Below are 20300 nucleotides of genomic sequence, written 5' to 3' on the forward strand. Positions count from 1 at the left end.
ATATGATTCATAGGCCTGGAATTAAAACTCGAAACTCGCGAGCTAAACTAGTAACTCGCAACTCGACTCGCCTCGACTCGAACTCGGTGTATAACGAGCCAAGCCGAGTTTCATATTTTATCGTTAAACGAGTTCAAGCTAAACGAGCCGAGTTCATCGAACTCGCGAGTAACTCGTTTAGCTCGGTAAAATGAACAATAGGCTATATAACCTGATCAAACTAGTTAATCCAGCCCAAGTGGCAAGTCGTGTCGTCCCAAGCCCACCAAACCAAGCGCCTGATTTACACTAATTAACTCCCTAAACCTAAGCGATTCCCCAAAATCCTAATCCTCTATTCCTCTCCCCCGCCGTACTGAACAAAGGAAGGCAAAGAGAGGAGGCGGCGGCGGCACCCACCGCTCGCGGTCCTCCCACCACGGCACCCCCGTCCTCGACTCCCCCGTCCCGGCCGCCACACCATGAAGAGGCAGCCCAGCCTGGAGTCCAGGGCAACGGCGAAGAAGAGGCGGGATAAGTCGGCATTGCTTGCGTCGGCGTCCATCTCTCGCTCCGTCGTGCACCACATCGGCGAAGGCGAAGCCTCCACGGTCCGGCGAACTTGTTGTCCTTCCTACTCCAGCAGAAGCTCCAACTTCCCCATTGGTGAGTTGTCCGTCTCTGCCTACTCTAGCAGATGTAGGATGTCATGCTGCTTGCTCTAGTTCAATTCGATTCATACATGCGCTGCTGACGAACATAGGGAGTGAAGACGTCTAGAGATTAGTAGTGATTGTACTGTTACCGAATATTATAAGTCTACATCACTTTGATGAGCGTCAAGTAGTGCCCATTTATTAGTGTCACTGAATATTCTGCTAGTTGTGTTAGTACAGTACTGCAGCTTGAACTTCAGATTGACGATTGCTTTATTTGTATGATTGTTCAAAATAGATCGTTAATTTTGTTATATTTGCATGTTTTTGTGTTGAAGCATCCCGAGTACGAGTCTGAGGAGGATGAATATGACATGAATGATGAAATGTCTGAAAGCCTGCCTTCCCATGTATCGGTTGATTCTGGAAGTAATGATGAAGATGGCTCTGTTGATGGTGGCGGTGGTTCTCCAAAGTCGAAGAGATGCAAGAGGAAAAAGGGTGTTCAAGTCTCTTCCAAGCCGAAGGCAAAGAGAGGCAGAGGTAAAACTTCCAAATGTTGGTAGCATTTTACACTGACCAAAGTTGAAGGGGAGCCTTTACCAAAGGCCAAGTGCAACTATTGTGGGGATTTACTTCTTTACAAGGAAGGCGGGCAAACAACTAGTATGAATAGGCATAACAAATTATGTCAAGGTTACAAAGATTTTCTAAAGGGGCATATTCAAGGTCAAAGTACACTAAGCTTTCAGCCTGGAGGTTCTTCACTTGCTTCGTTAGTACTGAATATAATCATGAGGAAACCCGCACTATCATTGCTAAGATGGTAATTGTGCATGATTATCCTTTTAGAATGGTAGAGCACAAATGGTTTAATATCTTGATGAAGCATATGAATCAAAAATACAAGTTCATTGGTAGAAAGACCATTAGAAAGGAGTGCATAAAGGTTTATGAATCTGAAAAGGAACTTCTTAAGAAGAGTCTTAGAAATGTTGAGCATATTAGTTTGACATGTGACTTGTGGACTTCAAACCAAACACTTTCCTACATGGCTTTGGTTGCTCACTACATAGATGCTGATTGGGTTATGCAATGCCGTGTCCTGAACTTTATTGAGCTAGATCCACCACATTCAGGAGTTATTATAGCTCAAGCGGTAATGGAATGCTTAGCTGAATGGAAAATAGAGGATAAAGTTATTTCACTCACCCTTGATAATGCATCTTCTAATGATGTTGCTGCCAAGAATTTGATGGCCAAGTTTGTTGCTAGGAAAGTACCAGGCTTCCTGCCACATCATTTTCATGTTCGTTGTTGTGCTCATATAGTCAATTTGGTAGTGCAAGATGGCCTTCAACCATTACTGCCATTTATAAACCAGCTAAGAGAAACCGTGAAGTACTTGAAGAAGTCCACATCGCGCATGTACAAATTCGTTGAAGTTTGTAAAACGTTGAACATGAAAATGGGAGCTGGTCTATGTCTAGATGTGTCGACAAGGTGGAGTTCAACATACAAGATGTTTGATGCTTGTACCCCCTATAGGGCAGCCTTTCATGAATATGGAGACAATGATCCGAACTCCAAGTGGGAGCCTTCACATGCAGCATTGGAATATGTATGCTAAGGTACAACCCATCTTGGCTGAATTTGCTGAGATAACTAAGGTGCTATCGGGATCTTTGTACCCTACTGCCAATATCTTCTATCCCTATATAATAAATGTGAAAATGGAGTTAGTGAAAGCAAGCAAGTCTAGTGATTAGTTTCTTTCAGCTATGGCTGATGCAATGCTTGATAAATTTGATAAGTATTGGGAGGAGAAGAACAATGTTATGGCTCTTGCTACTATTCTTGATCCTAGGTGGAAGATGAGGTTTGTTGCATTCTGTTTTGAAGAAATCTATGGTGAAAATAAGGGGAAAAAAGAAGTAGAGGATATTAAGAAAGAGTTGTTCAGTATATACAACACTTATGATGCTGAATACCAAAAGAGCAAGAATGGGGCTGATGGTCTTCCAAAGACACAAACAACGGCATCAACAAGCACAGCTAGGCCTAGTTCATTTCGGAGGCATCTACAAGCGACAACCACGAAGCTTCGAAATCAGAATAGCACCGCTATCTTGATGAACCAAATGTAGATCCCGATGACACAACATTTGTGTTGCTTGATTGGTGGAAGGTGAACACTCATAGGTTCCCTGTTATATCAAAGATGGCAAGGAGATTCTTGAGCATACCAGCTACTAGTGTTTCCTCCGAGTCAACCTTCTCAACGGGAGGTAGAGTCCTCGATGATTATCGGAGCTCCCTACTTCCAGCAATGGTTGAAAGATTGGTTTGTGCTTTTAGCTGGATACGAGGTTCATATACTGACAACAAATCGCCAAAAGTAGTGGTACGCCTTACTTAGTTTCTCAATTATTCCATTTCTCAATTGTTCTGCATACAAATACTATTTCTAACTTGCATGTCCTTCATTGTTTCTATGTACAGGTAAAGTTGAGGATGATGTTGAATTGGTTCCATTTCCTGAATGTGTCGTGGCAAGTAGCTAGAGGACAAGTATGTTGCTATTATTCCGCATATTACTGCTACTATTACTTGCTATTTACTTTATCTATGATCAGATATGTTTTGACCTCAAATAAATTAGGAAGTTACAAAACCTGATCTATTTTTATCTCAACGAAATTAGGAATTTACAAAACCTGCTCTGTTTTGAGTTGAAAACCTGATGTATTTTGTTGACAATACCTAGTATGTTTTATGCCTACACATAACTTAAGAGTTCAAAACCTGATGTGTTGAACAGGTTCTTCAAGACAATTACGTTGATGTACATATGGAGTGGAACTGTGAAGGCCTTTTGCATTTGATGGACGTACTATTCTATCAATAAAGACTACAGCCCCAAAGAATCACTAGATGGATTAGATGCTTACTTCTACAACTTATGCTCTATTTTCTATCTATTTGAATTGTGGCTTCTTGTCTAGACTTTCGAAATAATGTAATAAATTGGACTCTGAATATATTTGTGGTTCTTGACTTGGCTTGAATGTTGCTGGTTAAGGTTAATAGAAATATATAATCTGTGGATTATGCCCTGTCTAATGAGTTGCCACGGCCTAAGTTATTTTCGTGATATGCTGCTTCTTAAATATTTATGAAAAGTATACTATACTCTGTACATATTTCATTTGACTGTTTTAAACGAGCTACTCGTGAGTTGCTCGCGAGTTTTGCGAGTCGAGCCGAGTTTCAAATTTAGACTCGATTGTTAAACGAGTCGAGTTGAGCTAACTCGAATATTGACCGAGCTTTAGCGAGTTGAGCCGAGCTGGCTCGGCTCGGCTCGAATTCCAGCCCTAATGATTCATTTGTTTACTCATTATCTTCATCATTGCTTCGAATCGCTGTATTCATCTCATATGCTTTACAATAGTATGATCAAGATTATGATAGCATGTCACTTCAGAAATTATCTTTGTTATCGTTTACCTACTCGAGGGCGAGTAGGAACTAAGCTTGGGGATGCTTGATACGTCAACGTATCTATAATTTCTTATGTTCCATGCTACTTTTATGATGATACTCACATGTTTTATACACATTATATGTCATTATTATGCATTTTTCGGCACTAACCTATTGACGAGATGCCGAAGAGCCGCTTGTTGTTTTCTCGCTGTTTTTGGTTTAGAAATCCTAGTAAGGAAATATTCTCGGAATTGGACGAAATCAACGCCCAGGGTCCTATTTTTGCACGAAGCTTCCAGAAGACCGGAGAGGAAACGAAGTGGGGCCACGAGGTGGCCACACAACAGGGCGGCGCGGCCCAGGCCCCTGCCGCGCCGGCCTACCGTGTGGGCCCCTCGTGACGCCCCTTGACCTGCCCTTCCGCCTACTTAAAGTCTTCGTCACGAAACCCCCAGTACCGAGAGCCACGATACGGAAAACCTTCCAGAGACGCCGCCGCCGCCAATCCCATCTCGGGGATTCAGGAGATCGCCTCCGGCACCCTCGCCGGAGAGGGGAATCATCTCCCGAGGTCTCTTCATCGCCATGATCGCCTCCGGATCGATGTGTGAGTAGTCCACCCCTGGACTATGGGTCCATAGCAGTAGCTAGATGGTTGTCTTCTCCTCATTGTGCTATCATGTTAGATCTTGTGAGCTACCTATCATGATCAAGATCATCTATTTGTAATCCTTCATGTTGTGTTTGTTGGGATCCGATGAATATTGAATACTATGTCAAGTTGATTATCAATCTATCATATATGTTATTTATGTTCTTGCATGCTCTCCGTTGCTAGTAGAGGCTCCGGCCAAGTTGATACTTGTGACTCCAAGAGGGAGTATTTATGCTCGATAGTGGGTTCATGCCTCCATTAAATCCGGGACTGAAAGTTCTAAGGTTGTGGATGTGCTGTTGCCACTAGGGATAAAACATCGATGCTTTGTCTAAGGATATTTGTGTTGATTACATTACGCACCATACTTAATGCAATTGTCTGTTGTTTACAACTTAATACCGGAAGGGGTTCGGATGATAACCTCGAAGGTGGACTTTTTAGGCATAGATGCATGCTGGATAGCGGTCTATGTACTTTGTCGTAATGCCCCGATTAAATCTCATAGTACTCATCATGATATATGTATGTGCATTGTTATGTCTTCTTTATTTGTCAATTGCCCAACTGTAATTTGTTCACCCAACATCCGTTTATCTTATGGGAGAGACACCAGTAGTGAACCGTGGACCCCGGTCCTATTCTTTACATCTGAAATACAATCTACTCGCAATTGTTCTTTACTCGTTCTTCGCAAACAAACATCATCTTCCACACTATACATCTAATCCTTTGTTTACAGCGAAGCCGGTGAGATTGACAACCTCACCGTTATGTTGGGGCAAAGTACTTTGATTGTGTTGTGCAGGTTCCACGTTGGCGCCGGAATCCCTGGTGTTGCGCCGCACTACACTCCGCCGCCATCAACCTTCAACGTGCTGCTTGGCTCCTACTGGTTCGATAAACCTTGGGGTTCCCAAAGGACGTGTGTCTTACACGCCATCAAGGATCATGCCCGGGGACTTGATTCTGTGTAGGTTAACGTTGTTTTGCCATCGGCAGTTAACCAGCAAAGTTGGGCGTGTTACTCATTATCCCTTACGCTTTGAAATCTTACTGAAGAATACGATCCCTGGCGCAAACTTATCGGATGACCCATGAAGACTTGCAGAAAGACTTCGACAGAAGAAGTTGTTCGAGTGGCACAACTTGAGTCTACGCACGGATTGCAAGCATCCATACCTAGACTCGGGGGGCTACTCCCATCGGGAGCGCTGGACGCGCACCCGATAGAAGAAGATGATGCTGTTACGAGATGGACAAGAACAATCAAGGAGAAGATCATTAGGTACGGTGGAGGCATGCTTTAGTCTCTACCCGAAATATCTTCGGCTAGACACTCGGGGACTACTGACGTGGGCATTACCCTTCGGGTAACCGATATTGCCCTATCCTGAGCGGCCGAACTGGAGGCCCATGAAGATACTCGACGACAAGGTGGGCCACTAGGACGGTGCAGGAGAAGTTCCCTTGAAGAACAAGGCAAGAAGGAAGTCGAACAAGGTAAGTTTAGAGCTAGACCTTTTGTAAAACTAGTCGTACCCGGACAGATCTCTTGAGACCTGGCCTCCGATATAAAGGCCTGGAGAGGGGCTGCCGAGGGACACAATCAATCTTAGCAACTTTAGCCACCAGCAATCTAGAGCTAGGTCGCCGTAGCGCTTAGCCTCTCGACGAGATCACAGCCGAACCCTTCGGCACCCCACTGTAACCCAATATTCTCATAATCAAGATCAGACATGCAGGACGTAAGGGTTTTACCTCATCAAGGGCCCCGAACCTGGGTAAATCGCTCTCCCCACTTGTCTATTCACCGATGTCTCGTGTCAGCCTACAGGATTCCATCAACCCTAAGCCCCAATCGGAGGGCATTGCCGAGGAGTACCCTCGACATGTGTGAATGATATTGTTTAGTGGTTATGTTTTCTTATGGATAGTCTCAACTAGCTAATAGTGTATATTATGATATTTTGATGTTAACATGCATTGTCCTGTTCATAAGATGGTATGGTATTGTGGTGTCCTCCTTTGAATGATTCATTTGAAATTGACTTGGCACATGCTCACGCATGCATATGACTCGAAAAACAAAAGTCAATTAAGCCTCGATGATTTACTTTGCTTCCGTAGTTCTTGTATCACTTTTATGCCTCCGTTAATTTTATTCTATCGCAAGCATGATTATGACGGTTATTGCTCTCTTGATTGTCGCTTCCCAGTCTATTGCTAGCCTTCACTTGTACTGAGCGGAAATGCTGCTCGTGCATCCAAATCCCTACAAACCAAGTTGTTCCAAAGTGTCCATTATAAATACCTATGCATGGCATTTCAAACCATTCCAAGTAAATTTTCATGTGCTACCTTTAAAACCTTCAAAGTACTTCTCAATTTGTGTCAATGTTTTGTAGCTCATGAGGAAGTATGTGGTGTTTTATCGTTCAACCTTGTCATTTACTCCTGACAGACTTTCACCAATGGACTAGTGGCATATACATCCGCTTATCCAATAATTTTGCAAAAAGAGCTGGCAACGGGGTGCCCAGCCCCAATGAATTACAACTTTCATTAATAATTCTCTTCACATGTTTTGCCCCTATTTATCAGTAAGCAACTTAACTTGCAAATAGACACTCCTCCATGGTATGTGAATGTTGGAAGGCACCCGAGGATTCGGTTAGCCATGGCTTGTGAAAGCGAAGGTTGGGAGGAGTGTCACCTATAAATAAAACTAAAGTACATGTGTAAACAAAAGAGAAGAGGGATGATCTACCTTGCTGGTAGAGATAACGTCCTTCATGGGAGCCGCTCTTGAAAGTATGGTTGACAAGGGGGTTAGAGTGCCCACTACCATTCGTTGACAACAACAAACACTTCCCAAAACAATTTTACTTCTGTTTTAAAAATAAAAAGCTCTAGCACATGTTAATCTCTGCTCCCCTCTGCGAAGGGCTTATCTTTTACTTTTATGTTGAGTCACCATCCTTTCTTTGAGCACCTTTTTGAGAGCATAACTGTCATTCTTATTGTAATGTGCTTGTCCCAGAACGCGGTTAACTGTGGCATAACTTTGATGCTTTTATCTTTGATATTCTTACTTCTAGTCTTCACTTGAACTTCAGAGGTGCCTTGGCATTTATGTTTTGCTCCACAATTAAGGGCAAGCGAGATACCTCTCTACCATGCTTTACTATGATCATTACAATCTTGTTGATGTTTATAAATTTCATATTATGAACTCTTAGTTGGTTGATACTTTTCATTAGGTAACATGATTGCTAAGTTTTATTATCCATACATCATGCAATTGTTAAAGACCTGATCACAACATTTACAATAAAAAAATTATTTTGTTATCATTTACCTACTCGAGGATGAGCAGGAATTAAGCTTGGGGATGTTGATACGTCCAAAACGTATCTATAATTTTTGATTGTTTCATGTTAATATTATGCCTTTGGTACTTGTTTTTGTATTAAGTTAATGATTTATTTGGACTAACCTATTAATAGTTGCAAAAGTGCACAATATTCTTGTTTTACACTTTGATGTGTAGGAATTATCAAGAATACAAGAGGAAACCTTGTTGGAGTCGAATTGGAACTTTGCTGAAATCTGTCCCAGAACTGTTTTCGGAGATTGTCTGTTTGACCCTCGAAGATAACCTCCAACAGAGTTGGGCCTGAAGAGGAAGTTGTAGATAATTTTCTGCTGAACGTTCTGGAGTTAAAATTTGGCCCAATCGGGGTACGGACGCGGCCTGTAGGCCCGTATTGGTGGAACCCTAAAAGGGGGTGACGGAAATCCAAGAAGCTATATAAAGGGAGGAAACCTAACTCGTGGAGAACACCCCCACCCACGAATTTCAGCCACCAAAAGCCAAGTTTTTGCCTCCCCCATGGATCCCATCTCCATGGGGGAGGGCTCCCTTGAAGCCATGAAGGAGAGAGGCTAAGGGGCGGCGCTCCCCAACCTTGCCGGCGGCGGGGAAAGGAGTTCCCCGCGCCGCCCTGCGCCACCGCGCTGCCCTCTCCGACGTCTTCACCACCATCTCCATCACTATCTTCTCCTTGTATTCAGTGGTTCATCCTCTCATAAACCTCTGTACCGTCCTATGTAAACATGGTGTTTGATGCTATAATATTCATCCTATGATCTATGTCATGTTTATGTAGTATATTTGTCTTTTGATTACTTTGTTGAATGTCTATGGTTCATTAAAGTTGTATGTTGATATGGTACTGTCCTTTGGTGTCCATTATACTTGTGCACGCATGGATCAACACCATAGGGTTAGTAGTATGTGCAAAGGAAGGGGGTAGTCCTGCCGGAGTGACAGAAATCTGAGGGCTCAAACCGGTTAGTTGCATGTATGGGAGTAACAGAACCATAAACTTAAGGCTATGGTTGAGGAAACCTTAATGCATTGTTAGTATTTACGGATGTTTGCTAACAATCCAATCATATAGTACTTGTAATCCCAAGTAGTGGAACGCTTGTATATTTAGCCTCTCCTACATTGAAAACTACATCAAAGACAATGAACTAAATGTCTTCACTAATTAATCTTGGACAAAGCCACCACAATTACCACCACTTTTCCACACTCATGGTACTGTTAGTATATGGTTACTTAGTGTACTTTATTGCTGCAGCATTAACATTTACTTTCATGTATTTATTATCTTGCAAAGCTATCTCTCATACCCGTATTGCTACCGTAGTTTTATTTCTCAGATAATGCAAACGTTTAGTGCTCCTCGTTGGGTTCGACACTCTTACTTATCGAAAAGGCTACACACGATCCCCTATACTTGTGGGACATCAAGGGGGGCCACACCATAGGGCGGCGCGGGGGGCCCCACTGCCGCGCCGACATGTGGGGAGGGAGCCCCCTGGCTCCCCCGACGCTGCCCCTTCGCCTATTTATTCCTCCGTCTCCGAAAACCCTAGTACCGAGAGCCAAAATACGAGAACAGTTCCATAGACGCCGCCGCCGTCAACCCCATCTCGGGGGGTTCAAAAGATCTCCTCCGGCACCCTGCCGGAGAGGGGAATCATCACCGGAGGGCTGTACATCACCATGCCCGCCTCCGGACTGATGCGTGAGTAGTTCATCCTTGGACTATGGGTCCATAGCAGTAGCTAGATGGTTGTCTTCTCCTATTATGTCATCATGTTTAGATCTTGTGAGCTTCTTATCATGATCAAGATCATCTATTTGTAATGCTACATGTTGTGTTTGTTGGGATCCGATGAATATGGAATACTATGTCAAGTTGATTATTGATTTATCATATATGTTATTTATGATCTTGCACGCTCTCCGTTGCTAGTAGAGGCTCTGGCCAAGTTGATACTTGTAACTCCAAGAGGGGGTATTTATGCTAGATAGTGGATTCATGCCTCCATTGAATCTGGGACAGTGACAGAAAGTTCTAAGGTTGTGGATGTGCTATTGCCAGTAGGGATAAAACATCAATGCTTTGTCTAAGGATATTTGTATTGTTTACATTACGCACAGTACTTAATGCAATTGTCTGTTGCTTGCAACTTAATACTGGAAGGGGTGCGGATGCTAACCCGAAGGTGGACTTTTTAGGCATAGATGCATGTTGGATGGCGGTCTATGTTCTTTGTCGTAATGCCCTAAGTAAATCTCATAGTAGTCATCATGATATGTATGTGCATTGTTATGCCCTCTCTATTTGTCAATTGCCCAACTGTAATTTGTTTACCCAACATGTTATTTATCTTATTGGAGAGACACCACTAGTGAACTGTGGACCCCGGTCCATTCTTTTACATCTGAAATACAATCTACTGGCTACTGCAATCATTGTCTTCTTTTGTTTTGTGCAAGCAAACATCATTTTCCACACCATAAGTTTAATCCTTTGTTTTCAGCAAGCCGGTGAGATTGACAACCTCACTGTTAAGTTGGGGCAAAGTATTTTGATTGTGTTGTGCAGGTTCCACGTTGGCGCCGGAATCCTCGGTGTTGCGCCGCACTACACTCCTTCACCAACAACCTTCACGTGGTCTTCATCTCCTACTGGTTCGATAACCTTGGTTTCTTACTGAGGGAAAACTCGTTGTTGTACTCATCATACCTTCCTCTTGGGGTTCCCAACGGACGTGTGCTTTACCGTCACAAGCAGCTACTTTTCTGGCACCGTTGCCGGGGAGATCAAGACACGCTGCAAGGGGAGTCTCTCACACCCAATCTCTTTACTTTGTTTGTTGTCTTGCTTTATTTTATTTTCTGTCTTGTTTGCTTTCTTTATATCAAAAATACAAAAAAATTAGTTACTTGCATTTAATTTATTTTGTTATCATGTCTAGTCCTGTACTTGTTACTCTGTCACCCGAGGAATTGATCTTTACTTTTAAACAAGGGGATGAGGAGAGTTTTAAAGAAGCTTGGTCTAGAATTTTTGATTCTTATGGTAAAACTGAACCTAAAATGACTCTAAGCCTGCTTCTTAGTAACTTTTATTTTGGGCTTATTCTTCGCTATAGATATGCTTTGGATGCCGTAGTGGGAGGAGATTTCCTTCACTCGCGATGGGGATCAAGCTTTTAATGCCATAAAAAATTGGTTGCATCATCTAGCTCAGCTAATAAATTTGATTCATCTCTTGCTAGCATTCATGATAGATTAAACACTCTCGAGACAAATATATCTTGTTTAAAAGAAGGGTATAATCAGATTCGTGAATATTATGATTATATTCCAGTAAACTTTGAACCTTCATTGTGGGTCCCTACTATAAAGGTTGCTATTTGTGGTGAAACTTTTTATGCCCGTTGTGATATTATGTCCGAGTTTTGCCTTATGCCTAAAAGTATTTATGAATCTTTGAAACTTTGGGGACTTATAGAAGGTGGAGAAGGAATAACTCTTGCTGATAATTCTGTTATAATTCCTAAGGGGATAGCTGAAGGTGTGTTCACAACCTTTCTTGGAAGAACGGTATCCACTGATTATCTCGTTATTGAATGTGTAGGGACAGGACAAATCACACTTGGAAGATCCCTGCTGAAACTCTCGGGAGCAACCATAGATGTGGGAAAAGGCACTCTAAATTTTACCTCTACACCCGGATGCGGTCATGTATTCCCTAGACCAAAGAGTAAGAATAAGAGTAAGAGGAGTAGGCGTAAAGCCCTTGGTAATAATGTTAATGCTTCTTCTCTTGATGTTACTTGATTTTCACTTTCTGCGCCTAGCTGAAAGGCGTTAAAGAAAAGCGCTTATGGGAGACAACCCATTATTTTATTTCTGCAATTTTTGTTTTATATTTGAGTCAAGGTGCTTGTTACTACTGTAGCAATACCTTTGTATCTTTATTTTCTTGCATTGTTGTGCCAAGTAAAGTCTTTGATAGAAAGTTGATACTAGATTTGGATTTCTGCGCAGAAACATATGTTTAGCTGTCACGGTTTTGAGTTTTTCTCTCTGTAGAAAAATCTAAAAATCTTGAAAAAATTCATGAGTAATCATCATATATGTACGCAACTTTCATTCAGCTGGAGCTTTTCCATCTGAGCATGTTAAGTGCCTCGAAAAAATTCGTCTTTACGGGCTGTTCTGTTTTGACAGATTCCGCCTTTTATTTCGCATTGCCTCTTTTACTGTGTTTGAGTGGGTTTCTTTGCTCCATTAAATTTCAGTAACCTTGGGTAATGTCCAGAAGTGTTGGGAATGATTGTGTCCTTGTTGAACATGTGAATTTTTGATTATGCACTAAACCTCTAATGAGATTGCTTTGAGTTTGGTGTGAAGGAAGTTTTCAAGGATCAAGAGAGGAGGATGATATAATATGATCAAGAAGAGTGAAAAGTATAAGCTTGGGGATGCCCCAGTGGTTCATCCCTGCATATTTCGAGAAGACTCAAGCGTCTAAGCTTGGGGATGCCCAAAGCATCCCCTTCTTCATCAACAACTTATCAGGTCACCTCTAGTGAAACTATATTTTAATTCCGTCACATCTTATATGCTTTATTTGGAGCATCTGTGTGCTTTTATTTTTGTTTTGTTATCTTAGTTCTCTGAATAAATCGGATCCTAACATGCTTGTGTGGGAGAGAGACACGCTCTGCTTTTTCATTTTGAACACTGGTGTTCTTCGTTTTACTTTTAATGTTCATGGCAAAAGCTGAAAGCCGCTGCATTTATTGCTATTTGGTTGGAAACAGAAAATGCTTCATGTGGTAGTTGGTATACTGTCTTGAATAATTTGATATTTGGAAATTGTTTTGAGCTCTCAAGTAGATCATGTTTAAGCTCTTGCATCATGTAGTTTAAACCTATTAGTGGAGAACTACCGTAGAGCTTGTTGAAATTTGGTTTGCATGATTGGTCTCTCTAACTGACGAGGGATCACCTCGGCAATGCCTATGTTATGTAGACTTGGGTTTCGGGAGAGAGCGACGATGGAGATTCCGGGAGCGAGATTAGGCACACGACGTACCCAGCTTCGGGTCCCCTCGGTGGAGGATCCCTACGTGCTGCTAGCAATCCAGTATATGATCATAGATGTGTTTACAGGGTGCCGCCGTAGGCGGAGCTATGCTGTCTATTTGTTGTCTATCTTCTGTCTATATCTTGGTCTCCTCTATCGGGTGCCCTGGCTGGCTTTATATATGCAACCAGTCTAGGGTTTTACAAGAGTCCTAGTCGATTACTTCTTCGGGTTGCCTTGTTGGGCCTTCTCCATATTGGGCCGAGCCGATCCAGGTATACCAATAATGGGTACCCGAAGGGTATACCCATGTCAGTAGTCCCCGAGTATCTAGGGAAGTCGAAGACTTGCGTAGATACTCCAAGCATAACCATCTCCGAAGTCGAAGAAGTACAAGGCTGTTATCACCAGAATTTGACCAAGTCAGAGGTGGGCCGCGATCAAGATGGTCTGAAGATATATATACATGGAGGAATACGTGGATCGGCCTTTTTGGGCTTAATTGCCCGTGTATCTGTAACATATTAGATCGCATCTTAGTTTAGAGATAGAATCTTACTCGTGCACGGTTTAGTGCACGCCCTCATTAGAAAGTCCCCTGGACTATAAATATGTACCTAGGGTTTATGGAATAAACAACAACTCACGTTCAACCCCAAAAACAAACCAATCTCGGCGCATCGCCAACTCCTTCGTCTCGAGGGTTTCTATCGAGTAGCGACATGCTGCCTAGATCGCATCTTGCGATCTAGGCAGCACAAGCCCCACGTTGTTCATGCGTTGCTCGTATCGAAGCGCTTTTGATGGCGAGCAACGTAGTTATCATTAGATGTGTTAGGGTTAGCATTGTTCTTCGTTTAAGCATGCTTACGTAGTGCAACCCTTGCATATCTAGCCGCCCTCACGCCTATCTCAGGTGTGGGGGCGGCACCCGCTTGATCATTATTTAGTAGATCTGATCCGTTACGATTGCTCCTTGTTCTACAAGGATTAGTTTAATATCTGCAATAGTTAGGCCTTACAAAGGGGGGAGGATCCAGTGGCACGTAGGGTGGCGTTCGCAAGTCCTAAACGGGATGTTCCGAGGATCAACTTCATGTTGGTTTTTAGGCCTTGTTTAGGATCGGCTTACGAGCACCGTGCGTGGCCGCGAGGCCCAACCTCGGAGTAGGATGATCCGATTATGCGGTGAAAACCCTAAATCGTCGTAGATCTCATTAGCTTCATCTTGATCAAGCAGGACCACCAAGTATTCGTGCACCCCGTACGAATCATGGGTGGATCGGCTCTTTGAGCCGATTCACGAGATAACCCGAGAGCCGATCGAGGCTCGTATTTAACGTTTACATGTATGCCCCGCAGAAACTAAGCGAGGCATCCCCATCACCTTCCCGACCAGGTATAGGTCAGGTGGCACGCCCTGCACTTCGCATCGCCGCGTGTGACCAGAAGAGCATTGCGGGCCGTCGCTCGGAGGGGTCTCAGCCCAGCCGCAGCTCTAGGCTCTTCCCGGCTCTACGGTGTTGACAAGGCCGCCGCCTACCGGTGGGTTTTGGCAGTCAACACATTCTCGGCACGCCCGGTGGGACCATCGTCTACATCAACCACATCGCCATCTACATCCGAGATGGCGGACGGCACGCCGGTCACCTACGGGGATCTGCCTGACGACCTCAAGAAGCAATACAACGAGATCAAGGCTACCCTCGAAGCCGACCTCATCGGCTCTTTTCAGAGAACCCGTTCCCATGGCATCAGATGGAAGGGGTTCTCACCGCAAGGTGCGCTCGATGGGATAGACCTCTCTACCCCGTCGGAGGAACGCACCAGGGGTCTGCGGCAGGAGATCAACTACCTGGTGGCTCACTCGCTACACCGCCACTCTGAGAACTTGGTCAACGTGTTGGAGTGTGTCGCTCTGCGCGTGATCCAGGAGATCATGAGCCACCAGTACTCGCCGTCAGGACCAGCTCCCGGGACTCATCAAGGAGAGTTGCCGTCCCAGTCCCGTCTACCAAGCAGAGGAAAGCCGATGGCGAGACTTCGGCTGATGCGAACGCATTACTCGTCCTCCCGACGGAGCCTAGTGCTCCAGATTTACACGAGAGGGCTTTGACCCAGCGAGCCGGCGAAGATTATGTCCACCACACGGTTTGCTTGGGTCCAACGACGATCTAACGAACAGCGACCACGTCGGCTACACGAATCCCAACGGAGCTGACGTGCGAGTACACGCAAAGCCGATATCTGTAGTTACCAGACAGATTCGGCTCGAGGGAGGCATATGGTCACCACACCAGACAGATGGTAAATGATAGCCGGTGGAAAATCGGCCAGTAAAAAAAAAGGGAGAGAAGCAAAACGTTGCAAATGTAGCGATTAACACATCAAGGCCCTACTGAGAAGCAAAATCATCTGTCTATGAAGGCCCTACTGAAGAAACACACCGAGGGCGATGATGGCATCAACACGGATGCGTTCCGCCTCAGCGATATCAGCCTCGTCGTCTGCGTCTTTGCCCGTCACCAGCTGATTGCTCAGGGAACGGATTTCAGCCAGATCGGTCTTCAGATCGGCTGTGAGACCTTTTGCTTCTTCTTCAGAGCGGGCAACAAGGGCCTCCTTGTCTTGGATGAGCTGTTTGGTCACCCTTACCCTCTCTTCAAGGTCCTACAGCTCCTTGTGCAAGGTCTCGAGTTCGGTGCGGGTGGCAGAAGTATCCGTCTTGGCGTCCAGAGCAGCCTTCTTCTCATTGAGCCGTCGGCACTTCTTGGCAATGTCGGCTCTCAGCGGAAGTTGGGAGTGGCGAAGAGTAATCCTTTGGCGAGCTGATTGCACCCGTGACTTAAAGACCGACAGGGTGACAGCGGGCCAAAGCTTCACTTGCAGGGTCATAGGGAGATGAGGATGGATATCCTCGAGGATGCCTTTGACTTCTTCGGAATTCTCAATCAGAGCCTCAATAGAGGTAGAGAGCAAGTCCTTGAGGCGCTGGAGCTGGCCACGGACCGTGCTGATATCCGGCTCCCCACTTGCCTTGGAAGGAATGGGATCGATGGATGCTGGGTCGAACGTAAGCAAGCTCGAGAGATCACAACCCTGATAAGGCAAACACAGTGAGTTTAACAGGTAACGAGGAACTGATGGAGCCAAAGAGGAGAGACATACCTCTCCCAAGGGAGAAGGAGCAGCCGACGCAGTAACGATCGGCCTTTCTGGGGGCTCGGTTGGATCAACCGCTCGTGCAGCCGCTGGCGTCGGGGCAGCTAGATCCAGGGTAGCGGACGGCCTCGGTACCTCCTCAACATCCCCGCTAGACGTTTCGGCGGCCTACAAGAGGAAGTGATTAGCCGATCCAAATGATAACGGGACAGCATGAAAGCGTGACCACGAAGATAATTACATTCGAGACCTCCTGGCTTGATGAAGAGGTTGGAGGATTCTTACGAGCCCTTTTGACACAGCGGTGCTTCGTACGTAACCCTGATCTGGTCGGGGCCTGAGGAGCAGGGGTTCCGGTGATCAACCTTTTCTTGGAAGCCGGCGCTGGCGAACCCGTCTGACTCCGGGTAGTGGACCTCTCGGAATCACCCGAGTTCGTTTCTCCCTGGCTGGTTTCTTCGGCTCCGCTGGAGGATCCTTCAGTAGAGGCCTGTAGGAAAGGATACAAGCGCGTCATGAACAAATTCTTTGAAAAAAGCGGACGAGCGCCTGCAGGGTCTGAACCAACTTACACACAAGCTTTCCTGGGCTGGAGCTTTACGCTTCAGGGTTTTCCTGGCCGCTACCTTCCTCACCGCCGTCCTCGCCTGAGTCGAGGCTCGGGGGGCAACGGGCCCCGAAGATGCTTTACTCTTGGAAGCCGATTGCGGTGAAATCGGCTGACTCTGCATTATAACTTTCTTCAGGGGAGGCGAGCTCTGGCAGAAGAGAACCACTGGTGCCGGAGGAAGAAAGACGAAAGGGGAGCCGTCGGCTTGTGTAGGAGCTGGGCCATCTTGTTGCTGCCAGGAGAAGAGAGTCAGTTCACGGACAATCACCATAAGGCAGTTACAAGAAATATTTAAGTGACGATACCTGGTCGGCAGGGGGATCATATTCGGCGTCAAGCTCCTTCAGCTGCGGTCCTAGTGCCCTCCTGAAGACATGGGTCTTCCACATAGACCACCAAGTTTCAAAACCGTCGGTGGTGAAGGAGAAACGGAGGTCGTGGGGAATTGGTATGGCCAAAGCGTCAAAGAAGGTATAGATCCTTTGGGCGGTGAGGATGTCAGGCAGTTCAGCTCTACTTGCTGTCAGGTGGTGTAGGAAGAAGTGTGGAGGCACCTGTCCGAGACCAAGCTGCCGAGCCGCTACTACTGGTTGATAACACTCATAACCGGGCTTGATGATCCGGTTCGAGGTGCTCATGCCAACGGGGAGAAAGCAAGGACGAATCATGAGGGAGTACAAGTGCTGTGTGCCGACGTCATCGGCAAAGTCGTCCAATCGGAAAGAGACGGGGTTTTCAAAATTTGCCGATTCAGTATAAGGGTGGAACAGGGGGTTATCTAAACCCTGGAAGAAAATCTTAAACCACCCTGCTGCTTCCTTGGGGATCAATCGGCTACCCGGGAGACCATACAGGGCTTGGCCGTAGCTGGTGCATCGAATTTTCTTGCCATTTTCATCCGGAAAGGTGCAGTTGGTCAGCGATGGGAAGTCTGGGATTTGGCTTTGGAAGTATAGTTGGGCCCACAGTTGGATGAACCACCAGGGGCCGCCAGTTTTAACTGTCTTGCGAGTGAACAGTTTGACGGACATCGATTGAAGGGATCGATAAATCTCTCCAAGGAATAGCTTGCCTAGACCAAGTTGGGTGCCTTTAGCGAGTTCATAGGCCAGGGAGAGGTAATTCTTGGTAGGAGCAAGTGACGGACCACAGAATATGAAGTGCTCCAACCAGAAATTCAAGAAGGCCGTGTGCTCCCTCTCTGTCACTGGGCCTTTGGTTTTCATATAACGATTGAGATAGGCACCCCAGCTGGTACACTCTTTTAGATGAGAGAGTGAAAGGGACCTTTGGCAGCTTGAATGCGGAAGGGCTGGGAGATGCAATGTCTAGCCCCGTGATCATGGCCACATCCAGCAGGGTCGGAGTCATAGGACCATGACCAAACATGAAACAGTTCGGTGCGTCGGACCGAAGTAGCCGATGGTTTTCAAGATGTTCTCATTCTTCTCAAGAGGAGACAGCGATAATGACAGGGCATCGGCTATTCCTATGGTTTCCCAAGTGGCATAGTGGGATTTTGATACCCTACCGTACCATGCCACCCAACCTTCGGGGGATTGGGCCGGGCTCGCAGTGCGTCGGCCCAGGAAGTCGGATCTAGGTTTTGGCTCACAAAGGGGATTCTGTTAGCTTCGCATGAGATTAACAGGGCAGGGCTCTCAGAAGAACGAGGACCGAGGCACATCGAATTTGCGAGAGAAGGATGTGGCAGAAGAATGTCTGAAACCTAAATTAGTGGCGGAGCGAGGCATTAATTCAGGTGTTTGCATTAATCCTGTGACAAAGTCAAACGGCGAGAGGAGGTTGAGGATTACCTTCAGTCCGGAAACCGTGGTATCGGTGTTAGCTGATTCCGCCATGAGATGCGTTGAAGAAATTGGAAGCCGCGCGGTCGAGATCTGTGTAGGGGGTGGTGGATTGGAACTGCTCAGGCGACGATTTGGGGATCTGACTCTGTCTTTGCAGATGGAGGTCGCGGGTTACCGTTTGGAAGGATGGCTAGCTCAACGTTACCCGGTGTGTTTATGAGAGAGACCGATGCGGCGCCATCGGTTTCCTTTTTTAGAAGATCGTGTGACTTCGACTATCGGCAAAACGGCTGGCTGGAAACGCTTCTTCAGTATTAAAAGAGGGTTTTTAATAAAGAGCCGATTGCTCAAGGAGAGCCGATTGTTTGCATACCACTGATGCCATGTTACTAATCCTCGCTGCCTTCATTATCGGCATCATGGCTCCTCACTGCAAAATATGGAGAGACAAGAGATACTGCAACGGTGATGCCACGACATGACCCGACGAGAGAAGAGCATGATGATTTTGGAAATGATATTTCCAAAACCAGGGGGGCATGTGTTATCACCAGAATTTGACCAAGTCAGAGGTGGGCCGCGATCAAGATGGTCTGAAGATATATATACATGGAGGAATACGTGGATCGGCCTTTTTGGGCTTAATTGCCCGTGTATCTGTAACATATTAGATCGCATCTTAGTTTAGAGATAGAATCTTACTCGTGCACGGTTTAGTGCACGCCCTCATTAGAAAGTCCCCTGGACTATAAATATGTACCTAGGGTTTATGGAATAAACAACAACTCACGTTCAACCCCAAAAACAAACCAATCTCGGCGCATCGCCAACTCCTTCGTCTCGAGGGTTTCTATCGGGTAGCGACATGCTGCCTAGATCGCATCTTGCGATCTAGGCAGCACAAGCCCCACGTTGTTCATGCGTTGCTCGTACTCGAAGCGCTTTTGATGGCGAGCAACGTAGTTATCATTAGATGTGTTAGGGTTAGCATTGTTCTTCGTTTAAGCATGCTTACGTAGTGCAACCCTTGCATATCTAGCCGCCCTCACGCCTATCTCAGGTGTGGGGGCGGCACCTCGCTTGATCATTATTTAGTAGATCTGATCCGTTACGATTGCTCCTTGTTCTACAAGGATTAGTTTAATATCTGCAATAGTTAGGCCTTACAAAGGGGGGGAGGATCCAGTGGCACGTAGGGTGGCGTTCGCAAGTCCTAAACGGGATGTTCCGAGGATCAACTTCATGTTGGTTTTTAGGCCTTGTTTAGGATCGGCTTACGAGCACCGTGCGTGGCCGCGAGGCCCAACCTGGAGTAGGATGATCCGATTATGTGGTGAAAACCCTAAATCGTCGTAGATCTCATTAGCTTCATCTTGATCAAGCAGGACCACCAAGTATTCGTGCACCCCGTACGAATCATGGGTGGATCGGCTCTTTGAGCCGATTCACGGGATAACCCGAGAGCCGACCGAG

At 45.6% G+C, this 20300-nt stretch overlaps 1 long non-coding RNA gene across 1 annotated transcript; it reads left to right on the forward strand.

The window, feature by feature from the left end:
* Positions 1-3138: 3138 nt before the first annotated feature.
* On the forward strand, positions 3139-3692 carry LOC124670213. The gene is made up of 2 exons (XR_006992437.1): positions 3139-3206; positions 3457-3692. It is a non-coding gene; the product is annotated as an uncharacterized LOC124670213 (long non-coding RNA).
* Positions 3693-20300: the final 16608 nt, after the last annotated feature.

Source organism: Lolium rigidum, chromosome 7, assembly GCF_022539505.1.
Source record: "Lolium rigidum isolate FL_2022 chromosome 7, APGP_CSIRO_Lrig_0.1, whole genome shotgun sequence".
In the NCBI taxonomy this organism is placed as follows: domain Eukaryota; kingdom Viridiplantae; phylum Streptophyta; class Magnoliopsida; order Poales; family Poaceae; genus Lolium; species Lolium rigidum.